General features: G+C 47.8%; 1 long non-coding RNA gene across 6 annotated transcripts in view; it reads left to right on the forward strand.

Annotated features, from left to right (window-relative positions):
• LOC128351584 (uncharacterized) overlaps positions 1 to 24483 on the forward strand; it is a 58327-nt gene extending 33844 nt beyond the window's left edge. The window contains exons 3-5 of one of the 6 annotated variants that reach the window (XR_008319891.1): positions 15322 to 15438; positions 17864 to 18037; positions 24457 to 24483. This is a non-coding gene — a long non-coding RNA (uncharacterized LOC128351584). Of the gene's footprint in view, positions 1 to 15321; positions 16546 to 17863; positions 19456 to 19920; positions 20371 to 24456 lie in introns of those variants that run through there. The other 5 variants (XR_008319890.1, XR_008319892.1, XR_008319889.1 and 2 more) reach the window with 5 other exon arrangements.
• The last annotated feature ends 2767 nt before the right edge of the window (positions 24484 to 27250 follow it).

Genomic DNA, 27250 nt, shown 5'->3' on the forward strand with positions numbered 1-27250 from the left:
TGGGATCTGGAGCTCTTTGAAAGGTGGTTGTATTCACAAAACCCCAAAGCCCTTATAGCAGGGATTCTCAGCCTTCAGTTCTCTGATGTTGCTGTACTACAACTCCCATCATCCCCAGCCACAGAGGCCTTTGGCTAGTATTATCTGTTGAAGGGAAACCCAAAAGCATCATGGCTGGGAATGATGGGAGTTGTGGTCAAAACTGGGGACCCAAGGTTGAGAACCCATGGCTTATAGGGCAGGATTGGCATGAGAATTCAACTGGTAGGCGCTTGAAATTTAAACGCCCCCAGCATGAAAAGTCTGGCCCTGTTTTGATTTGAATCCAGCCTGCTTTGAGCTGGGCCCTCTCACATCCTCCCGAAGTTTTAAAATACGTACCTTGGGGGCCGCTCTGGGAAGAGCACCTGCCTGCTTGCATGCAGAAGGTTCCAAGTTCCCTCCCTGGCATCTCCAAGACAGGGCTGAGACTAACTCCTGCCTGCAACCTTGGAGAAGCTGCTGCCAGTCTGCATAGACAATACTAGATGGACCAAGGTTCTGACTCGGTAGAAGGCAGCTTCCTATGTAACCTGGAGCTGGCCGTGGGTGGTGGAAAGGGTTAAGCACTCCTCACTCACTGCAATTCTCCCAACCCCGCAATAGTGTTGTTGCTTGGCAGGTATGAGGTTGGGAAATTGCATTTGTCTTGTAAAAGGTAGTTCTGACCAAGGAGGAGCATTTCTACATCAAGGCAGAAGGAGGTACAGATCCAGCAAAGATCAAAGAAGATTGCTTCAGATCACAGCTCTTCCAGTCCTCTACTGAGAGGCATCAAGGATTTGAATTTCTCCACCACCACCCCCATATCATTATTTATGAGCCTGAGCTCCCCACTTCTATGACTTCTGTTCCAGTAATTAACATTCCAGCTATTTATGCTTTGTGAGAGCATCAACACATTGGTTGTTTCGTTTGTGGTTTTTTGTATCAGTGTCCTAGTTTTGTAGCTCAAATCTGGGGATAATACCCCAAGCTTCTCCATGAATACTCCCCACTTTTTGTTTTGCCTGTGTCTTGAGGCAATATCTCAATGATCTGGAGGGATTTGGAGTTCTGCTGAGGGTCCCCCCCACCCCACCCACCGCCGCTTCTGTGCATGTGGGGTGGCAGTGGTGGCGAGCGCTAACTGTTGTTGGGTTGTCTTATTTATTGCAATGTTTTGCTTTCACAATTCTCTGCTCCTCTGAATCTGGTGGAGAGGATGTGGGCAATTTATATGAAGGATGGATGGTCTGGATTGCAGACCAGTACTGCCAAATGACCCTTCTGGCAAGTGCCCTGATGCGTATTGGAGAGTCGGGGAGGGAGGGGGCAGGAGAAGAGGTTGATTGATTATGGCTGGCATCTGGGCCTTCTGGTATCATTGCTCCAACCTGGGAGGAAGCGAGAAGAAGGGTGGAAGGATACACTGTACCTCTGAAATCAGGACTGACTCAGGGCAGAATGACCTGGTGTTGAAACCATTCATGGCTGTCAGAGACCCAATCTATACAGTTTTTTGGTGATTTTTTTTATTTCTACTCCCCCTTTGCAAATTCCAAATGTGGGAATTGTATGGGATGGATGCTGTCAGGGACTAGAACTAGTGTTGTCATGTTCTGAGGCCATAATCCAGAACTTGGATCTCAGGCTCTTACCCAGAGCTATGTGGGCTCTGGTCTCAACGCCATAGCTGCTCAGTGAAAAATCACATGCTTTGTATGCAGAAGCTGCATGCAGATGCAACTCTCTGCTAAGGAGACAAAGAGGCATCTTCCAAAGTGGTGATTCTCTTTTCATTTATCAGGGGGAGAGCAACTGGTCCTGTCCAACGCCAGTACAGCATCCTTCCAGTGGTTGTTGTAGGTGTCTCCTCTGTGTTTCTGTTTAGAGCCCTTTCGGGAGAGGGAACTATCTTCTTCTTCTTCTTCTTCTTCTTCTTCTTCTTCTTCTTCTTCTTCTTCTTCTTCTTCTTCTTCTTCTTCTTCTTCTTCTTCTTCTTCTTCTTCTTCTTCTTCTTCAACTGCCCAGAGAACTGGCATTTTGGGCGGTATAAAAATGTGAAAAACAAACAAACAAACAAATAAATAAGTTTGACAACTTTTTTGTTGAAAAGTGGTCTATAAGTAGCAGTAGTTGTTGGTGTAGTAGAAGGAAAAGCTCAGGTTCAGTCCCTGGAATCTCCAGTTTAAGGATCTCAGGTAGAGAACTGAGAACAGCCCCTACTTCCAAAAGCCTTTAAGGGTAGACAGTATAGGGCCAGATGGACCAAAGTCCTGACTTAGAACTGTTCTGATTGATTTTTGGTGAATCCGAAATTTCTCCAAGGTCAAATCTGAAAGGAATTTCTGGGTTCTCCCAAGGAGAAGTTCCAGAGAAATTTTGCAGATGGTGTCTCCGCGTCCCATGCATTCACTGAACCCATGCATATACTCACCCTGCCCCTGTCCACTGCCCCTGCCTTCTGTGTGTACAGTAGATGATGGACCTCCAAACTCGTGCAATGTAAGCACATAGGCTCTGTACATGACCCTGAACCCAGCTTGATCAAGGTCTCTCTGATGCAGCCATACTTGCAAAGAAGCCCCTTTTATACAGTTCATGCAGAAATCAGAGGGTGGAGCCAGCAGACATGGTCTTGCTCCTCCATAACACATTCAGTCAACGCGCGGAGGGTGTGTGTGTGGATAGATAGATAGATAGATAGATAGATAGATAGATAGATAGGATTGTTTCATATGAGTATCTCTTCAGAGGCTAACAGGGGTGTCTAACATGAGTCCCTGGGATTGGCAGGCAGGATTAAGTCTCTCGATTGGCCAGGCCTAGGATACATGCCCATAGCTGAGCCCTCTGCCCTTTCCTGAGCATTCAGTAGGAACTGAAGAGTCTTCAACACCGTCCTGGTTGACGGTGATCAGGAAGGAGCTGCACCAAGGGCACACTCAGTTGGAATGGATTGCCTTCTGTGGATGTCTCAATGGCCTCGTGGCACATTCCTGTCATGTGGGGGTGGGCTTTCATCTGAATGGCCACTCTGCAGGACATCTGTGGACATCTGTGGAAGATGTCCTGATAGGCACATTCTCAGTGCACCCCCTTTCTACTCCAGTGGACCAGTATTTTCCATGCTGGCCCACTGGATCATAGTGCAGCTTGCAAAGTGTTCCTTGAAATGAGGAGTGTTATAAGCATGTGCCTCTTTTCATCTGTGAAATGTTGGAGGGTGGTTGTGCCAGCATGATACCCAGGAAGGCAGCTTTGATTCGGAACATTCTGAGATGTTTGGCATGCAACTTAGAAATCCTAACCTCAGAGCTTGGCTCAGAATTTTCCACCACTCTCACTCTATATTGCCAAAGTGAGGGTGAATTCACACCATCATTCCACGGCATTTTCATGCAGGAAGGTTATGTCTCCCTTTGCATCATCCTCGGGCCATTTATATGGATATCTGACCTTTGTTCATGCAGGAGAGAGGCATTTGTCATGCAAATGAACCTTCTGGCCAATGTTGGGTTTTATGATTGCATTACAAAGCAACTGAAACAAGAGACCCTTTAAATGCCATAAGGGCAGTAGTGGGTTTGGCACATTCTCTTAAGGATGAGAAGCCTAGAGCAGTGTTTCTCAACCTTTTTGGAGTCAAGGACTGCTAAATTCTTCATGTGGAGTTTCAAGGACCGCTACATTCTTTGTGCGCAGTTTCCCGGACCACCTGTTAGTAAAGGGGTTTCAAGTTTATCTATTAGTACTATACTACAGGCGTGCACAACTCAAATGACCTGGTGGGCCAAAACTGACCGTGACTTGGCTCATGGGGGCCGAGGTCAATTTTTAGGGTGCTGATTATTAAAGTAACACTTAATATCAATCAATTAATTAAATCAAATTAAAGTGAAATTAATTAGAATGAATTTAATCAAATTTAACTTTTGAAGTTCTAGAAGGCCAAGATTAATTTGAATCAAAATAAAATAAATTGAATTAATTAAAATTTATAATAAAATAAATACAATAAAATCTGTACAAAATCCCTGCCCTTTGCCATAAGCCCTCCTCCCTTTATGCATAGTCAAATCAGCTTTCCTTTGACTGGCTGGAACGCAATAGTCATCCTGAAAAACTGCCCCTCTCATTGGATGGCTCCTAAAGCGCATGCCAATGAAGAGCCTCCCCTCTTCTCTCCCCCATGTGTATGAATGTGATGAGAATTTTCAGACAGTAACTTTACACGTCTCTTACTATAAGCAAATAGTTCCAAGCCCCCACCCCTTTGTATTTATCATGGGGCAAGATTCTGCAGTTCCAGCTTTGAGCTAAAGAGAGTGCTGAGTCTTCTTGGATCTGTTCTGGGCAGAGGAAGGGAGGAGGGAGGGAAAGGAAGCAAGAAAGGCTTTGGAGACACGGACCGGCACTCAACTCTTCGCGGACCGGCACCGGTCCCCGGACCGGCTGTTGAGAAACAGTGGCCTAGAGGAATTCTTATAATGGGCCAGCAAATATATTGGCTCTTCAGTTCATGTGATTCTTCCTGGGTTGGCTGGCTTTGCTTTCCCTTCATGCCACTGTCAGAGGTAGGAGCGGGGGGAGTTACTGCAGAGCATCAGCGTGCAGGTCAGCAGTCCTTATCCCTTGTGATTTTCCTGGGGAGAGCTGGACTTGTGAGGCAGCGAGCATGAATTGTCCCCTTTGCTAAGCAGGGTCTGTCCTGGTTTGCATTTGGATGGGTGACTACATGTGAGTGCTTTAAGATATCCCCCTTAGGGGAAGGGGCCATTGCTCAGTGCATGCAGAAGGTACCAGGCTTACCCCCTAGCATCTCCAGGCAGGGCTGAGAGAGCCTCCTGCCTGAAACCCTGGAGAGGCACGACCAGTCAGTATAGACAGGAGTGAGTGAAATGAACCAAGTGTCTGGCTCCGTATAGGGCAACTTCCTATGTTCCTGTGTGGTGCAAAGAAAAAGGCACCTGAGCCACCAGCACCCCCAGCTCTGGACACCTTATAATTAGTGGGGATATTTCTGTCCCACCTTCCAGCCACATGCCCTGATCTTGTAGTGGCCTGGTGGGCAGATGGGCCACCTCTGGAAAGTTTCCAGTGGTGAAGTGATAGCTTCTAAAATGGCAACACATTTTGGTTGAACAGAATGCAAAGCAAACCTGGGGGAGTTTGGTCTGAGATAAAACATCTGAAGGAAATCCTCCTTGTTTGGGTTTAAAAAAAAAAAAAAAGACATAGGAGCATAGGAAGCTGCCATATACTGAGTCAGACCCTTGGTCCATCTAGCTCAGTATTGTCTACACAGACTGGCAGCGGCTTCTCCAAGGTTGCAGGCAGGAATCTCTCTCAGCCCTATCTTGGAGATGCTGCCAGGGAGGGAACTTGGAACCTAGATGCTCTTCCCAGAGCGACTCCATCCCCTACTAAGGGGAATATCTTCCAGTGCTGACACTTCTAGCCTCCCTTTCATATGCAACCAGGGCAGACCCTGCTTAACTAAGGGAACAAGTCATGCTTGCTACCACAAGACCAGTTCTCCTAGTGCAATTTCGTGGGTGGGTGGGTGGGGCTTCACATCTTTAAATTGTCATCCCCAGAATTCTCTTGGCATAAAATGAGAAGTGAAAGCAAACGTTCCTCTTCAGTCTTAAATGTGGGGGGATTGCAAATAAATCCAAGCACATTTAAAAAAGATTAAAGACACTTTTCAGGGAGGTTTTGCTTATCCCTAAATTCACACCACTGACTGAGCTGGGTTGCTGGGAGATCTTTGGGCTTCACTCTGATTCAGGGTCAAACTGAATGTTAAATGTACGGATTGAGATGTCTGTGTTCATTTTCTAAACAAACAAACAAACAAACAAACAAACAAACAAATCACATGGGTGGGGGCGGGGATCCAGATTGGAACTCCAGCTCCAGGGAGGAGGTCCCCTCACCAAGGGGAACTTTTCTCAGGGTGAATAGCACAAGCAGGGCCCCAATCCAGATCTGGACCATGGTGGAGGAGAGCAGGATACACATCCTCACTTCTGCTGTCCTGACCTAGACAGCCCAATGCCCACACATGTTATTTCTGTTTAAAAACAAGTTGTGAAGGCTCAGAGTGTGTATTTAAAGTGATGAGTAGTTTGACCCTCGGAGCAGTGGCATTGTGGATCCCACAGGCCAAAGATCAATACACATCAGAGCAGCCCTGCTGGATCAGGCCCAAGGCCCATCTAGTCCAGCATCCTGTTTCACACAGTGGCCCACCAGATGCCTCTGGGGAGACCATGGGCAAAAGGTATGTGCATGTCCTCTCTCCTGCAGTTGCTCCCCTGCAACTGGTATTGAGAGGCATCGTGCCTACACAAAACCTTCTGCAGAGCAGCTTGAGTAGGGACATGTCCTAACATGCACACACACACACACACACACACACACACACACACACACACACACACAGACACACACTGACAACCCATCAGCATACGGTATGCAGCTGAAGAGCAAACTTCTGTGGTGTCACTTGGGGGGTTTCCATTTCCTTGTTTTGACATCAGGATAAAACGCCATCTCTCCACAGGCACATCTGTTTCTCTTTCCTTGCCATGTCCAAAGGCATCAGGGCTGCAAGAAGCAGAGGGAGAAGCCCTGGAGGGCGGGTGGCAGGCATCACTAATCGCCAGCCCACACTTGCACGGCTGCTGCTCAGGCATGCAGCCTCCATCCAGCTGGCCTTGCCATAACAAGAGCCGGGATCCATTTGGAGGCAGGCAGCCAAGCTGGCTGGAAGTCTCACCTCTCACGACACTCTGCTCCTCCGGTTTCACTTCAAAGCCTCTTTGCAGCTGCTCAGGCTGCAAGGAGGTCAGGATAGAGACTGTGACTTCATGAGAAGGGAATAGCCTAGGAGACTCTGCAAGAGCATCAGCCATCTACCTTGCCTCCAATAATCTCTAAAGGGCAGTCAACGCTGAAATGAAAATTCTCAGAAATATTGTGAATCCAAGCAACTTTCCAAATGCTAATTTAACTTTTTGAGATGAGGATTTCCATGTGCAAAAGTGGTTCAGGGTGGTTTACATTAAAATCAAAAACACATCAGAAAACAACAACAATAATTAAAAAAAACAACAACGTAAACCAGATTAAAATTAACACCCAGGACCAAATCCCCTGATGATTTGGTGAGGCACACAGCAATTTCATGTAGATGTTAAAAAGCATTGGTGACAGAATGGAACCCTGAGGGACTCCACAGAATAGCATGGTTGATGGAATCAAAAACTGCTGAGAGATCCAAAAGAGCCAAGTCACACTCCCTCTATCAATTCCCTGGCGAAGATCATCTGGAAGGCCGGCCAAAGCTGTCTCAAGCCCATAGCCCACCCTTTCAGTCAGTCAGTTTTTATTACAGCCGTTGGCCAGCCAAGAGATAAAAATCAGAATAACAAATATAACTAATATACACAAATAGTGACTGATAATTACACACAATAAAACAGTATACAAGCATCCAGGATAGAGTACTTAAAAAACAGTAAAACAAATCCTAAAATTGAGACCTTAATCTCATAGCAATATAAAAAAAATTGGCCACCACTTTTGTGATTTCACAGCCAGTATCCGCAAGGCAATATTGTGTATAAAAAAGCTCACACCTTCCAGAAAATCTAACTAACAGGGGGGAAATAAGTTCTTCTCTAGCACCTCGATACAAAGAGCAATATAACAAAACATGGGTAACAGTTTGCAGGAGGCCAGAGCCACAAGGGTAGAAAACTGAAGAATCCTTAGCTGAAGAATCCTTAGCGAACCACCTTTCCAAAAGAGAGGAGGGCAGCACATTTAAGCGAGCCCGAGCAAATGCAACCCGAAACTTGGAGAAGTGAAGCGTTGTTAGATAATTTGCACCTCTATCTCCCATAGGGGAGAAATCCCAAAATGTAAGGGAGAGCAGGTCCTGTTAGCCGAAGACGTAAGTTCCTGACGTTCAATGTCATGCAACTATAGAAATAGTATTTCCTTCACCTTATTATTCTCCAGAGTAAGTAGTTCAGAAGGAGAGAGTCCCACTTGCATTATTTTGTTGTTTATATAAGATAGCCAGGGGTTTGGATAAGAGTCCAACCATAAGTAACAGAAAAAAGAAAATTCCCAAATCTCTAAACAGAGTTTAATCCATCCAACAAAAGTGGATTCCCAATACAGACTATAGAAAAAGACCCAGATTCCAGGCAAAGAACAGAACATGGCACACACCTAGGCACTGCAAAGATTGCTCTTAGGAATATAGACTGTACTCTCTCCAATTCAATTGTTACCCCCTGTATCCATGATGAGGCTCTAAAAAGTAATTGAGCCACAATCCTAGCCCGAAATACCTGGGGTGCCATAGGTATATACTGGCTTCCTTTAGTATAGTAGAAGTGCAAAAAAGCACTAAGAGTTTTATGCCATAGCCCACCCTAAATGGGTCTAGATAATCCGATTGATTGATTGATTGATTAAGTGCTGTCAAGTCAGTGTCAGCTCTTAGCAACCACATAGATAGATTCTCTCCAGGATGATCTGACTTCAAGTTGGCCTTTAAAGTCTCTCAGTGATGCATTCATTACTGTTGTAATCGAGTCCATCCACCTTGCTGCTGGTTGTCCTCATCTTCTCTTTCCTCCAACTTTTCCCAGCATTATGGACTTCTCAAGGGAGCTGCATCTTCACATAATGTGTCCGAAGTATGATAGCTTAAGCCTGGTCATTTGTGCCTCGAGTGAAAATTCAGGACTGATTTGTTCTAGGATCCATTTGTTTGTTTTACTGGCTGTACATGGTATCTTCAAAAGTCTTCTCCAGCACCAAAGTTCAAAAGCGTCAATGTTTCTTCTATCTTGCTTCTTCAAAGTCCAGCTTTCACGTCCATAGAGTGTCATGGGAAAAACCATTGACCAAAGGATTCTAATCTTTGTAGGTATAGATGATCTAGATAATTGATAATCTAGATAATTGGTCTAGATAACCTAAATGGGTCTAGATATTCTAGATAATTGAAATTGGTCTAGATAATTAGTTTCCTCCAAGACTGCTTGGAGCTGGCCAGCCACCACCCACTCAATCATCTTACACAACCATGAAAGGTTGGAAACTGTCCTATAATTATCCATCACCAGGGGATCCAGAGTGGGCTTCTTAGGAAGAGAAGGTGGCATCCTGCCCTCTCTCAGTCAGATATTAATGATATCAACTAGGCCAGCTCCAAAAACCTCCCTGCAAGATGAAATCAGCCATGTTGGGCAAGGATCCAAAGAACAGGTGGTGGTTGGCCGTACCATTCCAAGCTTCTTGTCCACATCCTCAAGAGTCACAAACTGAAACTGCCCCAATCTAATCTTGCAAGAGAGATTGCGGGACACCTCCCTAACTGGCTCTGAAGAAATATTTGAGTCCATATCAGCCCGAATGTGAGAGATTTTATCTGCAAAGAACTCATTGAATGTGTCACAGTGAGAAATTGTTTCTGGAAACAGATTTGAAACAGAAGGGGCTTGAGTTAATCCCCTAACAATCTGGAACAGCTCTGCTGGATGAAAACCCGAAGACACAATACACACAGAATAAAATTGCTTCCTTGCTGCATGTATTGCCACAGCATAGGCCTTCAAATGGACTCTCTATGCTGTGTCTTATCGAATTCAAGATGAGTCCTCCTCCAATTGCACTCCACTCGTCTACCTACGTGTTTCAGCCCCTGTAGCTCTTCCATATATCATGCAACTAATTTTGAAGCCGTTCTGAGAGGACACTTAGGAGCAAGAGGACACTTAGGAGTGTGTGTCTACTCCCCTGGAAAGTTCCCTGTTCTAGGTATCCATCAGGGCTTTGACAGAATCAGCGGCAGAACCAACTCCTAAGCCCACCAAGGCCCTTTGGAATCCTTCTAGATCCAACAGCCTTTTGGGGTGGGCCATTCTAATAGGCCCACCACCCCTGCAGGGGTCAGACAGCCTACTTCTATCTGGGCTTAGGAATATAGGAAGCTATCAGTATTGTCTACATGGGCCAGGAAGGGATGACACCAAAGGGGGTTGCCCCTTTGGGGGAGCCACTTTGGGGGACAATGAGGGTGAAGACCTAGTATTCTTATTTTGGCTTCTGTTACTTTCAGGCCCTGGGGTTTTCGGATGTGTCTTGGTTTGTCTGAGGATGGAGAGACAGGGGGTGTGTCCACTGACTGTGGGGTGACTATTTCAGTGGTGGTGGGGAACAGAAGAAGTAATGTTGGCAAGTCAGTGAGCCATTGGCAGGGAAAGAGAAATAAAAACCTATTAGCTGTTTCTCCTTCCGGCTGACCGGCCAGCTCTTTGACCTTGGGGATAAGTGCCAACCTCCCAAAGACCCTCACCTTCTTCTCTGTAATGCCAGGTCTGTCCAGAATAAGTCAGAAACCATCCATGACTTGTTTCTGGATGAAGGGGCAGACCTGGTATGTATCACAGATACTTAGTTGGGGGAGGCTGGTAGCCCAGTCTGGTCCCAGCTTCTCCCTCCAGGGTACTCTGTTGAGGAGCAGGTGTGGGAATGTGGGCGGGGAGGTGAAGTGCTGTGGTCTATAAGAATAACATCTCCCTGACTAGGATCCTTGTTGGTGTCTGACCATATTGAATGCGTGCACCTAAGTTTGGGGACCAGGGATAGACTGGGACTTCTGTTGGTATACCGATCACCCTGCTGCTGAATGGAGTCCCTAACTGGGCTGATGGACTTGGTCTCAAGTTTGGCATTGGAGTCCCCCACGCTTGTGGTGGTGGAGGACTTCTATGTCCACTTTGACAACTATGGGCCTATCTCAAGGGGCCTTGGGATCCACACTCATTGCTGGTCACATGCTTGATCTGGTCTTTCACTCTGAACAGGGTGGTGTTCCATGGGTGGGGACTCCTGTGATTTCCCCATTGCCATGGACGGACCACCATCTGGTTAAGGTTGGACTCACAGTCACACCCCACCTTCGCAGGGGTGAGGGGCCCATTAGGATGATCTGCCAGAGAAGGTTATTGCATCCAATAGGATTCCAAGAAGCCTTGGAGGGATTTAGTGTTGGCTCTGCTGGTGACCCTGTCGACACTTTGGTGCAGAATTGGAATAATCAACTCACCAGGGCAGTGGACACGTTAGCTCCTAAGTGTCCTCTTCGACCCACTTCAGAATTGGCCCTGTGGTATACCGAAGAACTATGGGGGCTGAAGCAGTGAGATAGATGACTAGAGTGCAAGTGGAGGAAGACTCGACTCGAATACGACAGATTACAACATAGAGCACATTTGAAGATCTATGCTCTGGCAGCAAAGAAGCAATTCTTTTGAGCACATATTGCGTCCGCAAGTTCACATCCAGAGGAGTTGTTCAGGGTTGTGAGAGGGCCCCTCCTCCATTGAATCACGACTTGGAACAATCTATTACCTGCTGTGATATGTATAATGCATTTTTAAAAAATATAAAATATCTCGTATTCAGGCTGACTTGGATTTAGACCCCACAATTATTGCAGTGTCTGAATTGGAGGTGTCCAGAAACTCCTCTTATTTGCTCAGGCTGGATCAGTTCCAGTTTGTGACTCGTGAGAATGTGGACAAGCTGCTTGTAACGGTGCGGCCTACAACCTGTTCTCTTGACCCTTACCTGACATGGCTAATACGATCCGGCAGGGAGGTTGTTGTAGAAGGCCTAATAGAGATAATAAATGCTTCTCTGTGGGAGGGCAGGATGCCTCCTTGTCTTAAGGAGGCAATTATTAGACCACTTATGAAGAAGCCTGCCCTGGATTCCTCAGAGTTAAGCAACTATAGGCCTGTCTCCAACCTTCCGTGGCTGGACAAGGTAATTGAGAGGGTGGTGGCCTCCCAACTCCAGGTAGTCTTGGATGAAACTGAATATCTAGACCCATTTCAGACCAGCTTTTGGGTGGGCTATGGGGTAGAGACTGCCTTGGTCGGCCTGATGGATTATATCCAATTGGGAATTGACAGAAGAAGTGTGACTCTGTTGGTCCTTTTGGATCTCTCAGTGGCTTTCGAGACTATTGACCATAGTATCCTTCTGGAGCATCTGAGGCAGTTGGGGTGGGTGCTTTGCAGTGGTTCCACTCCTACCTCTCAGGCAGATTCCAGATGGTGGCCCTCGGGGACTGTCATTCTTCAAATTTTGAACTTTGGTATGGTGTCCCTCAGGGCTCCATATTGTCTCTGATGTTGTTTAACATCTACATGAAACCGCTGGGAGAGATCATCAGGAAATTTTGTGCAGGGTGTTATCAGTATGCAGATGACACCCAAATATTTTTCTCCATGTCAACATGATCAGGAGAAGGCATAAGTCATGCTTGCTACCACAAGACCAGCATAATGCGAATAGCACTACAGCAGCTTTCTGAAGGGCTTTCTGGGGCAAAATGATTCTTGCTGATGGTGGACAGTGATAATCAAGAGGAGTTTTGTGGACATTACTATGAAATGAGTGTCCGTGGCAGTGAAAGGCACAAGATCAGTGAAACGTGCAGGCCAATTTATCCCTCTTTCACTTCTGGGCTCCCTCCTCAGTTTAGCTGAAAGTTCTCAGAGAACTTTCAGCCCCGCTTTCATTAAAGTCTTTGGGGGCGGGGAGTAACAAACAACAATAATGCTAACTATCTCTCCTCAGAGAGAACAGTTCAAACACTGATCTGATATTTCCTGTGAATATCTGGTATTTAAGAGATATTTGATATGAGTTTGAAGAGCTAGGGGTTCTTTGGATGAAATTCAAGTCTCGTCACAACAATTCAAATTAAATTCTCTCCCTTCCCACACACATTTCAAAAGCTGAAAGCTCTCTAAATGGGAAAAACACCCTCATTGCTTCAACCTGAAACATCAAAAGTTGGAATCTAAATTCTAAATAAGAAAATTCAGTGTTTGAATACTTGAGGTGAAGATGGCATCTTAGAAATGTCAATAACTTTATGGCCTTAGCAATGGGTTCTAACCGTCAGTGAATCTATCATCATAAGCAATACACAGAGATGATAAATACAATTACCTATAAAAATCAGTCCAATAAAATATAGGCTTTCACACACTTTCCTCTACATTTTTTCAGCAGCTACTGCAAACAAAGCAGCAGCATATGCTCCTGTCTTTTCCTTTTTGATCTGCAAAAACTATTTGATAAGACACTGTTCTTATCCAAAACATGTAGGATAAGAAGAGAGAGAGAACTTAAAAAGAGGCCAATTGGCTTAGGCTGGGGTCCAAATACAGCAGTATCTTGTTTCCAGATAAACAGATGCTGGCATTCTGCACATCCTTTTAACAGAACATGTATGCAGATGCACAAGTGCGCTCTTGCACAATGTACAATAACTGCACAAACACACTTGCACAACTGTCATGACTCCTACCAGAGCCGGGGGGTGGGGGGCGGTGGTTTGCTGAGGTGAATCCTTGACTGCAAGGGATTCAAGTAGGCTGCCACCATCCACTTTATTTTCATGTGGGAAAACCCACCCTTTCCACATAAGATCCCTTGGGGAGGTTAAAGGGGCAAGACCCTCCCTAGAAGGGCTGAGCAGTCCTAGGCCTCCAAAGGTCTGTGACTATGGCAGACCCAAAATGGAGCACATTTCACTAACAAGGATGTATTATTAGATTAAAAGAAAACAACTGTATGAATAACAATAACTAGCTTAACCCATGCAGAGCATCTGTGTACTAGCACTTGATTGCTCCTCTCACCCCCTGCCACAGCCCCCTCACCTCAGAGATCTCTCCATCCTCACATCACTCCTGTTTCTCCTACTCCAGCTGGTTGCTTTCATCCCTCTCACCCCTCTTGGTCACTCCTTCATCCTTTTACTCCATCCCCCTCACCCCTCTTGGTCACGGCTGCAGCGTTGCTGGTTCCTATTGTAAGAGGGACAGTTTCCATTAAACCAGGCAACTTAGATTCCAAGCAGTACAGTAAAGAAAAATAACTTCCCTCATGGGTCTAACTGAACTGGTCTTCACTTATTACTCACAGGCCGTGGCCTTCCAATTTCCCCAACAGTTCTCAGCCTGCTGCTTCCTCTGGCCATTCCTGGACAGAACTAACCAACAGAGAAATACTTTCTCTTCTTCAGTAGGTGCCTGTGTGGGTAGTTCCCACCCAGTCCTCTGGACTGGTCCCTCGGCTCTGAATTTCCCAGACTTTCTACCTTATTAGGAAAGGCCCACCCTCCGATCAGTTGCTCTAAGTGAGGCCTAGTCTTCCCTTTAAGCCGTACTATTAATACAATGATGGACAGCCATTGGAAATAATGACCATCCATTGCATAAATGCTTTTTCACAATTATTGCATCTTGTGCAAGAACGCTCTTGTATACAGTATCTGCATGCATGCTCTATTAAAAGGCCTGTGGAATGTTGCACAGGATGTCTTTCAGAATATTTCTCCTAGCACTCTCTTGCGATTGTAGCTTTTTCACATGAAGATTTTGAACTCATATCCAAAATCTGAGAAACTGAGCAAGAAAGAGAGCTCCAAGGCCCTCTTCTTCCCCACTATAAACAGGGTGGCTGTGGGGGCAGGGGGAAGAAAAGGGACTTGGATCTGTCCTGGATATGAATTCCAGTTGACAGTTACAGTCACATAACAGATGGTTTCAAACATCCGATGGATAGTAGCACTTTCCCTAGCCAAGGATGTGGTGCAGACTGTGAAATGGGACAGGATGAAATATACTTGGTTGAGGTTGGTGAGGTGTCAGGGAGAGGCTGGATTCTCTTTGAAAGTTCATTTTCCCTTTTCATCTGTGACTGTTTCTCTCAGACGTGGGTTTTGGCCTCAGTCATCCATGCTTTTGTATCCTCTTATATTGATCACTGCCTTTGAAGTTGATTGGGAAGCTCCATCTAGCATTGAATGCTGAGAATTGCCCAGGGGTGGCCCTTTGATAAGATGAGTCAGTTGCCCTAGGTGACAGATTATTTATTTGCTTGCTGATTGATTGATTGATTGATTGATTGATTGATTGATTGTCAGCTTTGTATACTGGCTTTCATTAAAAAATAATAATAATCCCAAGGCGGTTTACAATATCTTTAAAACTATACAAATATATTAAACACTTAAATACAAATATTAGAAATCAATATTAGAAATAGAATAAATCAAACAAAGTTAAAAACATAGGCACAACAAAACAACAAAACACAATATCCAGAGCAGCAGCAACACAGAACATAACACTCATCTAAAAGCCTGAGTTTAAAAACTCTATGTTTTTACTTGCTTTCTAGAAGCTGTTATGGAAGCTGAGGGGCAGATGCCTGGTGAGAGAGCATTCCAAAGCCTGGGGGCAATCACCAAGAAGGCCCTGTCCCACGTGCACGACAGCGGAGCCTCCCTCATACTTGGTACATTGAGCAGAACTCCCTCCCGTGATCTTATCAAGCAGGCAAAACCCTTGTGGTGCCAGCCCTGCAGAACGGAAGATGTTTTTCTCCACCGCCATCAGAGCAGCTCTTAAGGACTGGTCTGACTCTTCTAAGCTTTGCAAGGAGTGCCTCTTCTCACACTCCTTGCAATCCTTGCAAGGAGCGCGGGGACAGAGGAGGAAGCTGCTGGCAATCGTCCCCCCTTCCTGCCCCACTGTGCACTTTCAAAGCTTGCAAGGCTCTGTCCCTAGAGGAGTATGCAGCCCTTTTGCATTTGCATATCGTTATCCCCCCTGCTTCCCTGCTCTTACCTCCCTGCCTTGCCAGCAATGCCCCTTGGCCAGAGGCTATTGACACTGCCCCTCTTCTTCCCTCTTGCCTCACCTCCTGTCTCTGCCCTTCTTCCCTCTCACTGGCCTCCGTCTCCCAGCATGCACTCTGTTCTGCTGCAGTACGCATTGGGCTGCTTTGCCCACTGGAGCTCCGCTGTTGCCGTGGGCAGCTCCAACCGCAGCAACCCGCTCACCCACCCCTCTGTCACTCTCCCCAGTACTGTGCATGTAGTACTTGGTTCCCTCCCTTCAAGCATCCCACAGAAGAAAGGACAGCGGGATAACTGAATGGGGGCAATGAAGTCCTTCCAGCTTAGTGCTGGTGTGAGGGAGTCTCTGCTGCTAGAGCAGCTAGCAGCAAGTGTCAGACAAGTGACCCTGAGCGGGGAAAGCAATCGGTGGGTGCACGTTGCTACTGCTTCAGCAAAAGGGTCTGACGGCACTAGGCAGCCTAAACCAGCGAGGGGGAAGGGGGTGATGTCTCTGGACTCCGGCCAAGAGGCAAGGAGGGTTGAGGCAAGGGGTGGGGCTGGTGGAGGGCAGCACATTATGGGGCCTCTGTAAAGGCGAGCCGGGGGGCAATCGCCCCAATTTGCCATATCCTAGAGCTGACATGAGTTGTAGGGCTCATCCATCCGTTCCTTGAAGCTAATGACCTCAGAACTGTGCCGCACTCTCTGGTAACCTCTAGGATTGACTACTACTACTATGTATATACCGTTTCCCAACAAAGGTTTGCAAAGCAGTTTGCATAGAAAAAAGATTTTTCCTATATTTTTCTCCTCTGAGGAGGAGAACTGGTCTTGTGGTTGTAAGCATGACTTGTCCCCTTAGCTAAGCAGGGTCTGCCCTGGTTGCATTTGAATGGGAGACTAGCAGTGTGAGCACTGTAAGAGATTCCCCTCAGGGGATGGAGCCGCTCTGGGAAGAGCAGAAGGTTTCAAGTTCCCTCCCTGGCTTCTCCAAGATAGGGCTGAGAGAGATTCCTGCCTGCAACCTGGGAGAGGTTGCAGTCTGTCAGTCTGTGACAGTCTGTCAGTCTGTGAAGACAATACTGAGCTAGATAGACCAGTGGTCTGACTCAGTATATGGCAGCTTCCTATGTTCCTAAATAATAAAGAAGATGAGCCATTGTTCCCAAAGGGCTCACCATCTAAAAAGAAACATAAAGTAGACAGACACCACACCGGAGGGATGCTGTGCTGAGGTTGGAGAGGGCCAGTTGTTCTCCCCCTGCTAAATAGAAGAGAATCACCACTTTGGAAGGTGCCTCTTTGCTCAGTTAGCAGGGGTAATCTTCTTTGGATCGTTTTAAATTGTTTTAACAGTTTGTTTTATTTTGTTTTTGTTGGGTTTATTTTGGTGAACCGCCTAGAGCCTTTGGAGTATATAAATAAAATAAATAAAATAAATAAAAATAAATCAACAACAACATTATTCCTAACTTGGCTTGACTGTGCTGGCTTCGCATATGCTCTGGGTCCAGTTTCAAGTGCTGGGAAAGGCCCCCGTGGTCTCCCTCCAGCATCCCTTCAGGAGCCTTCTTCCTTTCTCTGCCTTGCAGTGCCTTACATCTATAGGACAGGTGCTGCCTTGTGCCCCACTCCTTATCAAGGTGAGGGCTGTGAGGGCCTAGAGCTGCCTCTTCTCCAGAGTGCTGCCCAACCCTCCTGGTCATTTTTTCCTTAGCTTCTTGGTGGTTATTGAAAACCGTCTATGTAGGAAGATGTTTTTCCTTGGCTGAGGGAGAGCGCAATATGTTTTCTATTTCTGCTGGCACTTGGGTGTTATTCTTATGGCTGCTTTAATGGAGGCTGTGGGTTTTTGGAAGGGGCTTAAAATTTTTTTAAAAAACAACAACAACAACAACAAACTGTTTTATTGTAACTTTTATTGATGATTTATTATGCTGCCCACAACTTTAGGTGCCACTTGGGTGGCAGAAAACACTGTATATGTATTTAGAAACAAGTCACTCTTTTCGCCCTTACTGTGGTGCCAGATTATCATTTTGGACTAGCATCCTCCTCCCAGAGCCTCCAATTCTTGTTGTTTATTCAATACTCTTCCAGCAGATGGGACAGATGGAGCTTCCTGCTACACCTCTCCATAAGCCACCACTTCAGGAAAGGGCCTGGAAGCAGCACCATTGTTCATGGAGGAGAGGTCTATCAGTGGCTACTTGTCTGGTGGCTATAGGCCGTCTCTGGCCTCACAAGCAAGATCCCTCTCGATACCAGTTGCAGGTAAGAAAGTAGGAGAGAGGACGTGCCCTCATCCACCTCTTGCCTGTGGGCTTCTCAGAGGCATCTGGTGGGCCAATGTGGGAAACCAAATGCAGGACTAGATAGGCCTTGGGCCTGATCCAGCAGGGCTGTTCTTATGTTCCTCAATGATTTTCCCAAGGTACAGGATCCACGTAGATCAGGGCTGCACAACATTGGCCCTCCAACTGTTGTTGGACTACATCTCCCATCATCCACTGTGGCCAATAGGCAGGGATGATGACAGCTGCAAGCCCACAACAGCTGGAGGGCTGGAGTTGTGCAGCCCTCACTTGGATCAATGGAGAAGGAGAAAGACTACCCCTTCCACCATACTGATGCTGTTGCTCGGGGTGGGGGGGGAATCACATGACCAGAGCTCTCCTTTGCATAGCAAAAGACCCCAGGTTCAGGGGAATCTATTATATTAACTAGCTGACCCCGCACAGAGCATCTGTGCAGTTGTGCACTGAGCCTGTGGCATCCCCCCGCAGCGCTCTCGCTCGCTCCCTCCTTCTTGGTCGTGGCTGCAGCATTGCTGCCGCCTATTAGCCAAGCTACAGCCCCCTATACACAGAGACCTCCCCACCCTCAACCAAGCCCCACTCCTGCTCCTCCCCCCAGGAGCAGCAGCAGTGGTTGACCAGGCCATTCCTCGCTGCTGCTGTCACCACCATGGCTGCTCGTAACAGTTGCATTCCAACTGACCTTAACCATCACAGATAGGCTCCTCCCCACTATCTGCATATGGAAACCCCACTGCCCAATCACCATGGTGCTTCTGCTCTCACAGGCTCCTTATCCCTATCTGCATATGGAATCCACACTGCCCAATCAGGTTCTTCTGCTTGCAAACTCTGTCAGCCAATCGCCTCCTTTCTACCACGTCCCCACGCATGGCCCATCTTGGAGAATTAATAATATAGATTCTCCTGGGTGTGCCTTGGAATGTGCGTCCCAGAGCCCACCTGATTGGCTGGGCAGCAGACGCTCCTGATTGGCTGAGGTGCACCCAGGAGGATTAGTTGTCACAGTGGCAGCCCAGCCGTGGAGGCCAGAGGTGGTGGACCCGGCCCGGCCATGGAGGCAAGGCCCAGGAGTGGGGGAAGAAAGTGGCGGTGGGGGGGTGAAATTGACAGTGGGGAGGAGAGGTGGCTGGGCCTGGAAGCAGAAACTGGTGCAGAAGTGGTGGGGCAGAGGTAACCGCTGGCCCCAAAGAGCGCACAGATGCTCTGTGCAGAGTCAGCTAGTAACTGCACTAAAGCAGGCCACATCTGCTTCTGAGGCAGCCCTTAAGCCCATAGGCACATAGGCAGCTGCCTTATACTGTCAGACAATTGGTCCTTGTTGCTCAGTATTGTCTGTCTATACAGAATGGCAATGGCTTCTCCAAGGTTACAAGCAGGAATATCTCCCAGCCCTATCTGGTGATGGCTGGGAGAGAAATTGGAACTTTCTGCATGCAAGCATACAGATGCTCTTCCCAAAGCGGCCTCATCCCCTAAGGGGAATATCTTACAGTGCTCACATGTAGTCTCCCATTCAAATTCAAACCAGGGTGGACCCTTCTTAGCAAAGTTCATGCTTGCTACCACAAGACCAGCTCTCCTCACCTTAAGGACCCTTCTGTGGGGCTGGCTGAGGTGGTCAACAAGAGGAGGGGCAGAAAGTCCTTGAGATCCTTTTAGCTGAAGATGTCAGGGACTGAACTTCTTGTGTTGTGACGAGGGTTGCCATGTCCCTCAGAATTTAGGGTAGCCCCCAGATTCTGGCTCCTCCACCCGGCTCCTCAGTTCCTCCTGGATCTACATGGATACTCTGGTTTTTCTTCAGATCATATAAATCTTTCACCTTTTACTATACAGATTTCAAATGTGCTCACCAGATTGCCTGGATTTTACTCTGGATCCGAAGCCATGGGAGGGAAGAGAAGGAGGGGAAGTATACAAATCTCACATAAATAAATAAATAAAATGCAAATTGTTTGCCACATAATTTGCATCATATGCAAATTAGGCCACCTGGATTTGGGAAGCTTGAATATGGCAACCCTAGTTGTGACCTTAAGCATGCTGAGCTCTGGAGGGACTAAGATCCTGGCATTGCTGCTGTTGATGATTATGTTGTGGATTATTAGTATTTTTTTTAAGTGAATTGATATTAATATATCAATTATTAATCAATTATGTTATTATTATCAATTACAACTAATAAGGATTATTTGTGAATTTTATTGAATTGATATTCATTGGGTACTTATTGTAATTTTACACATAATTGTACAGCAAGCAAGCAAGCAAATAAATAAATGTTGCACTACTGCTTATTGGCTGCATCCATCCTTCCTTCTCCTGCTCCCTCCTCCGTCATCTGGATTGTAGTGGCAGCGGCATGCAAATTGATGCTGATCTTTGTATGAGTAGAATAATTTTTTCCACCCAAAAAAAAAAAAAAAAAAGGAGCCTGGAGCCTTGCCAAGACATGCTCAGTGTTGTCAAATATTTTGGCAAGCAATGCCACTAATTTAGTCTAAAACATCTTTACTAAGGAAACAGCATCAGGCAAGTGACAGGCTTGGCTCCGTGCACAGCGGCCGAGAAAGCAGCTCCTTGAGGCGTCCGGAGAATGCTTGCCGTTGGAGCCACTGAGAGCAGGGGAGAGAGAGGGAGTGGTTGTTCCCTGTAGGTTTGCCAGGCTGCAGCCTAGAGAATTTGCCTGGAGCGTCAGCATGCATGGTACCACAAGAGAAGGTGCAATGGTGTTGTCTCTCCTCACTTCCATCTCCGTCATAAGAATGCCACTTCCTTCTCTGCTCCTTCAGTGCACCCTCCTCCATCTTTTCATTGGCTATGGACAATAATCTCGGGCTGTGCAGTCATGTCGGCCTGACAGGCATGTCAGGCCTGATATGCTCTGTGCCCGGCATTATCAGAATTTGTTCAGACATGGCAGCAGGGAGCCCTGACAGTCGGAACCTCCGACTGAGCTCCCTGCTGTTGTGTCTGAATTCCATCGGAGTTTCGACATTCCAACCAGACCCAAGTTAAATGTCCACTGAGTCACCTCTCAACTGAGAGGCGATGTGCTGGCCATTTATGTTAAAACTAGTGTTTTCAAGCCCGTTAAAATAACGGGCGCTAGTAGGGGAGAGTTTCGCCGCCGCCACCAAGAGTGCCCCACTCCCTCTTGCGCTTGCCCCTCCCCCCTGCCCCACTCCCTCTTGCCCTCCCCCTCCCTCACTTCCTCTTGCCCTTCCCCCTCGCCCACTCCCTCTTGACCTTGCCCCCCTGCCCCACTCCCTCTTCCCCTCCCCCCTGCCCCACTCCCTCTTGCCCTCCCCCCTCCCCCCTGCCCCCTCCCTCTTGCCCTCCCCCTCCCCCACTCCCTCTTGCCCCTCCCCACTGCCCCACTCCCTCTTGCCCCTCCCCCCTGCCCTCCCCCCATTTTTAAATTTTTATCTTACCGGCCCTCCGCTCCTCCTCCTGGGCGGCAAACAGTTTACAGTTTACATTTTTGGAAGCGGTGAGGGGAAGCAGCAGCAGGAGGTGGCGACTGGGCCTGATGCCGGCCGCGGTGGGCCCGCCACACCACGCGGCCTGCCATGGCCGCTGCCGCCACTTGTCCGTCGTTGCGGCCGACTGCCGGACAGCCACCGCTCCCCCCATTTCCACCTTCAGCCCCTGGTATTGGGGCCCACTGCGGGCTGCCCGTCCGCTGCTGGGCCGGCCCCGCAACCACCAACTGTCGCTCCTCTGCAGCCGCCGCCGCTGGCATGGGCCCCACTCGCCGCCCTGTTGTCCCATCGCGGCGGCTGCCACCACCATCAATCCCTGCCGGCCCACCACAGCCGGCATCGGCCCCAGTCGCCAGCCACCGCTCCCCCCATTTCCACCTTCAGCCCCTGGTATCGGGGCCCACTGCGGGCTGCCCGTCCGCTGACGGGCCAGCCCCGCAACCACCAACTGTCGCCCCTCCGTGGCCGCTGCCGCCGCCATGGGCCCCACTTGCTGCCCCGTTGTCCCGTCGAGGCGGCCGCCGCCGCCATTGGTCCCTGGTGGCCCGCCACGGCCGGCATCAGCTCCAGTCGCCGCCGCCTCCTGCTGCTGCTGCTTCCCCTCGCTGCTTACCGGGACCCAACATGGCCGCCTGTGTCCCTGCGGCTGTATCTTTTTCGGACGTTCGTTCTGGGCATGCACTCTGCGCATGCCCAGAACGGCCGAGAAAGACACGGGCAGGGACACGGGATCAGACTCAAGCTCTTTATTATAGAGGATGGCCCACATGGGGCCTCTCAGCTGAGAGGTGCCGGAGTGGGTAATTAACTTGGGGCCAGTGTTCCCTCAAAGGCATGTGCATGTGCATGTGCATCAGGTTGAGTCAGGAAGGCCCCATTCTGAATGCATGGGTGCACAGCTGCCTTGATACTTCCACCCAAAACAAAACTCATGTTTTGCAGAGATGACAAAAATTAGAGGGAACACTGCTTGGGTCTGACAGGAATGCTGGAAACTGTGGGAAAATGTCGGATATTCGATCTGACATGACTCAACTCAACAATTGGTGGCTGTGGGGTGTGGTGGGGCTCCTGATGATTTATCTGTCAGTTTGGATCCAACATTTTTTAGGCTGCACAGGTGTAGTAAAGTCCCATGAGAGGAAGGTACAGGCTAGAGGCACAGTGAATGCACCATCTCCTTCTGCATGAAAGGTTAACATGAAAGGTAGCAACTGGTCTTGTGGTAGCAAGCATGAATTGTCTCTTTTGCTAAGCAGGGTCCACCCTGGTTTGCATTTGGATGGGAGACAGGTGTGAGCTGCTCAGGGGATGGGGCCGATCTGGGATGATGGGGCCACTCTCGGAAGAGCACCTGCCTGTTTGCACACAGAAAGCTTCAAGTTCCATCTCTGGCACCTTCAAGACAGGGCTGAGAGAGACTCCTGCCTGTAATCTTGGAGAAGCTGCTGCCAGTCTGTGTAGACTGAGCTACATGGACCAATGGTCTGACTCAGTAGAAGGCAGCTGCCTTTGTCCCAACTCTAGTCCATTTTTAATATGGGAGGTGCTGAAACTCAAATCTGGCTGTATATAGTGTCTGCATCTTGCAGAACCACTTCAGTAGTTGCCATTGTTCATGTGAGAAGCAGTGTGGTGTAATGGTTTGAGGGTTGGACTAGGACCAGTGAGTCCTGAGTTCAAATCCTCATAAAACCATGAAAGTCACTGGGTGACTCACATATCTCTGTTTCATCTACCACACAGAGTTATTGTGAGGCTAAACATAACCATGTCCACCACTCTGGACTCTTAAGAAAGAATGGGATATAAATGTAAATAAAGAAATAGTTTGCCCCTAATGGTGCTTTAGAGCATGGATTTTCAACATTGCATCCCCCAATGTTATTGGACTTCAACTCCCATAATACCCAACCAAAGGGCACTGGGGCTGGGGATTATGGCAGTTGAAGTCCAATAACATCTGGGGACTCAACGTTGAGAACCCCTGCTTTAGAGTATTCAAAACATTCTGCATACATTAGCTTAGTAATCTTCACAGCAACCCTGTAATGTAGGACAGTATTATGATTGCCACATTGCAGAAGTGGGTACTGCGATGGAGAAAACAGTGCTTCCCCTAAGTTCATAGCAAGAAGGGGTTTGAACCAGGGCCTTTTAAGCTCAGTCACTTCATCTCTGTGCTCCAGGACAACCCTAGAAACCAAGCAAGCAAGAAAACGATTGTCCAAGTGGGAAAGTAACCTTAGGATGTGGTCCGTTTCCCATACATTTCCAAAGCTGTGTTTAATGAGCTTTAGCAGCCGGAAATAAGGGGCAAGAGGCGTCAGAAACCACATCGCTCTATCACATGGTGGGAACTGGTAGCTGCAGATTCTAGCATGTGCTGTAACAAGACATTAAGAGGCAGCATATAAATCAAAATCCCAACCAGGAAAACTGAGTCTGAATCTGTCATCTCCTAAGGCAGATATATATCCTTCCCTTTGTAAAGGAATTAAAGGAAACTAATCTGATGAAGTGCTAGGAGAGCCTTGCCCAAGGTCGGACGCAGTGAGACTGCAGCCAAACTCGCAACCAAATCCAAGATTTCCTCCCTTCTGGGTCCTTTGCTTTCCCCACGCATCCATCTCCCCTAACCCTCGGTATCATGGGGATAGTTGATTGTTCCGCACAGATGTGGGGATACAACTCTCAAAATGTTGCATATGGGAGCTATTTAACACAGAAGCCTGCAACTGATTTTTAAAAACCCCAACACTTTCCCAGGGACAACATTCCTTATGAAAGGCAGAGACCACTGAGATGCCAGAGGGAAAGCAAGGAAGGAACAGCTGAATGGAATTCGGAATTCAAAAGGACTCCAGATGCTTATCTTTCTCCATAGGTGTCACATCGAATGCACCGTGGGATGGAAGATGTGGCCAGTGCTTTGGGCTCTTCCTCTTCCTTTCCCTTTCCGAATGATTTGAGCTCCATTCTGTGTAGAACGAATGGGCTGACCAGTCTAGTGGTGCTCATGACATTTGTGTGCAGAAATTCAATGGCACTGCCAAATGGGCCAACCTCCCTTTAGAATTCCATTGGCCACATTCACACGTAATGGGAAACCAGAGTTGGAGGTTGCTAAACCTGTACATGAGTAGGCATGAAACCCTGGTGCCGGCCGAAAAGAGACTGGAGGTTTCCCTTGCTGAACTCCAATTTGAAACCTCGGTTTTAGGGCAGGGGTACTTAGATGAGTTACCTGCCTAGGAACCACCGGACTCGCAGCCGAGCCCAGTGCTTCACACGATGGGGCGAAATCAGGCTAGCCTCTGCTTAGCTAAGGGGACAAGTCATGCTTGCTACCACAAAGATTAGCTCTCCTCTACAATCCAGCCTTGCTGGACCGGGCCTGAGACCTATCTAGTCCAGCATCATGATTCCCACAGCGGCCCACCAAATGCCTTTGGGAAGCTCACAAGCAGGAGATAAAGGCATGGCCACCCTCCTGCTGCTGCTCCCCTGCAATCTGCAGGTAGCCTCTGGCCATCCAGGCTAGTATCATACTTTTCTGAATAAAAGATGACCCTGAATTTAAGATGACCCACTTAGAAATAGAAGTTAAACATAGATTATACCTGTATTTACGCGAAACAAACAGCACTCTGAATTTAAGATGACCTCCAATTTCTAACATCAAATAACCTGGGGAAAAGAACCTAGTCTTGGATCCAGGTAAATACATTAGTCCTTGTCCTCCATGAATTTGTCGAAGCCCCTTTTAAAGCCACCCAAGCTGGTGGTCATCACCACGTCCTGCAGCAGAGAGTTTGACAGATTAATTTCCCCACTTCAACTACAAGCCCACCACTTGCATCACTGGAAGAGAGAGTCTACATTTCCCTGCGTCAGTAGATGGAGGGCATTCTTTTGCTAAAAAGAATGGAAAGGAGCCAGCGTGGTGTAGTGGTTAGAGTCCCGGACTAGGACCTGGGAGTTCAAATCCCCATTCAGTCATGAGACTTGCTGGGTGACTCTGGGTCAGTAATTTGTCTCTCAGCCTAACCTACTTCACAGGGTTGTTGTGAGGAGAAACTTAAGTATGTAGTACACCTCTCTGGGCTCCATGGAGGAAGAGCAGGATATAAATAAATAACAACAACAACAAATGGTTGCATTGGAATCCACCCAACGTCTCTGACACAACTACCTCAGTTTGAATGGCAATTCCCTGGGTTAGACCCTTTGGCCCTTGAGACCACATGGTGTGTGCTTAATTGCCTGCTGAACATGTTGACTCAGTTGTCTGTACGTATTTATCCACTGTATTTCCTAGGGCACACTCAGTGCAATTATCACCACACATATTTCGACTGGGTCACACCGAGCGTAAGAGGTCCCAGAAGTGTGAGATTAAAGCGAGAACCACATCTCCTTGGGCTTACTGCACAGATTTGATAAAAAGGTCCGGAGAGGGGAATTAAGTGGGGACTGATGGGAGGCATTATCATTGACTTTGGTGGAGCACATGGAAACCACGGGGGCGGGGGCGGGGTGGGGAATGAGATCTGGAATATTCATTGAGGGGAAGCAAAGAAAGCATTTCTATGGACATTGGAGAGCTTTGAATCTTCTGTTCATAATTTACACAGTTATTACCGTGTCTGCTTGTCTGTAGAGGGCCCAGAGCACCTACAGGGCTATATCAAAGATAAATAATAACAATAAGAGCTTGTGTGGTGAAATAAAATATGACCTGATGGTAACTATGCAAGGGGATGGGCTGGGGGCCATGGTGGGACCACCGCCTCTCTTCCTGCATTTTTGAGAACAAGCAGGCGTGAATGTGGGGCTGTCTAGCAGATGCCAAATCCAGATGGGGAGGCCAAGTTTCCTTCATGGGTATGTAAAACTGAGCAAATTGGATCAAGTGTTGAAGCAGAACTGGAGCTTTTCTGGGATTGAGATGGGGGGGGGATGGGGCAAGCAGTGTGGAAGGGAAGAGGTGTGGCTGGTGCAAGGATGGCAGGTCTAGCTCCAGGACCCAGAGTGTTATTGTCACCTGCAGGAATTGAGGGTGCCAAATGAAATGACCCAAAGTGCAAACTGGCATGGGGAGATTTCTGGGAGGGGACAACATTGCCAAGTTAGTAGCCAGTGACCAGAGGGATGAGTTTGGGCTGAGAAGAACCATTTTCAAATCCCCTTTCAGCCAACTCAACCTCTGTATTCTTCAGGAATAGCTTTCAACATGCCTCTAACGTTTTTTCACACATACTGTATACACCATGGGTTATACTTTTGTTGTTGTTCCCCTCAAGGAGCTGCAGTGTAGGGATCTAAGTGGGTGTGGGTTATACCCATTGGCCACCTTCGGATCTAACACGGAACCACAGTTTCCACAATTCTGCTCCGCCCGCTCTCTCATCCAAATGTGGACATTCAGGAGAGCTCCCTCTTTGCAGTCTTGCAGGGCGGGAGGATCTGGCTGTCTGTGCTTCCTTCTTTACTGAAGTACAGCCCTGGAAGCCAACAGCAGCCAGAGTGAGGGAAGAGCTTACTCCCTCAACGCCAGCTGCAGAGCAACCAGACTGTGATGTCAGTGTTCGGACGTAACTGGAGGTCCAGGTGGCGGACCTCACTAGAAACCGAAGGTACAAAGCACAGTCCAGGCAGGGAAACCGCGGGTCCATGTT

Source organism: Hemicordylus capensis, chromosome 3 (assembly GCF_027244095.1).
Source record: "Hemicordylus capensis ecotype Gifberg chromosome 3, rHemCap1.1.pri, whole genome shotgun sequence".
NCBI lineage: Eukaryota > Metazoa > Chordata > Lepidosauria > Squamata > Cordylidae > Hemicordylus > Hemicordylus capensis.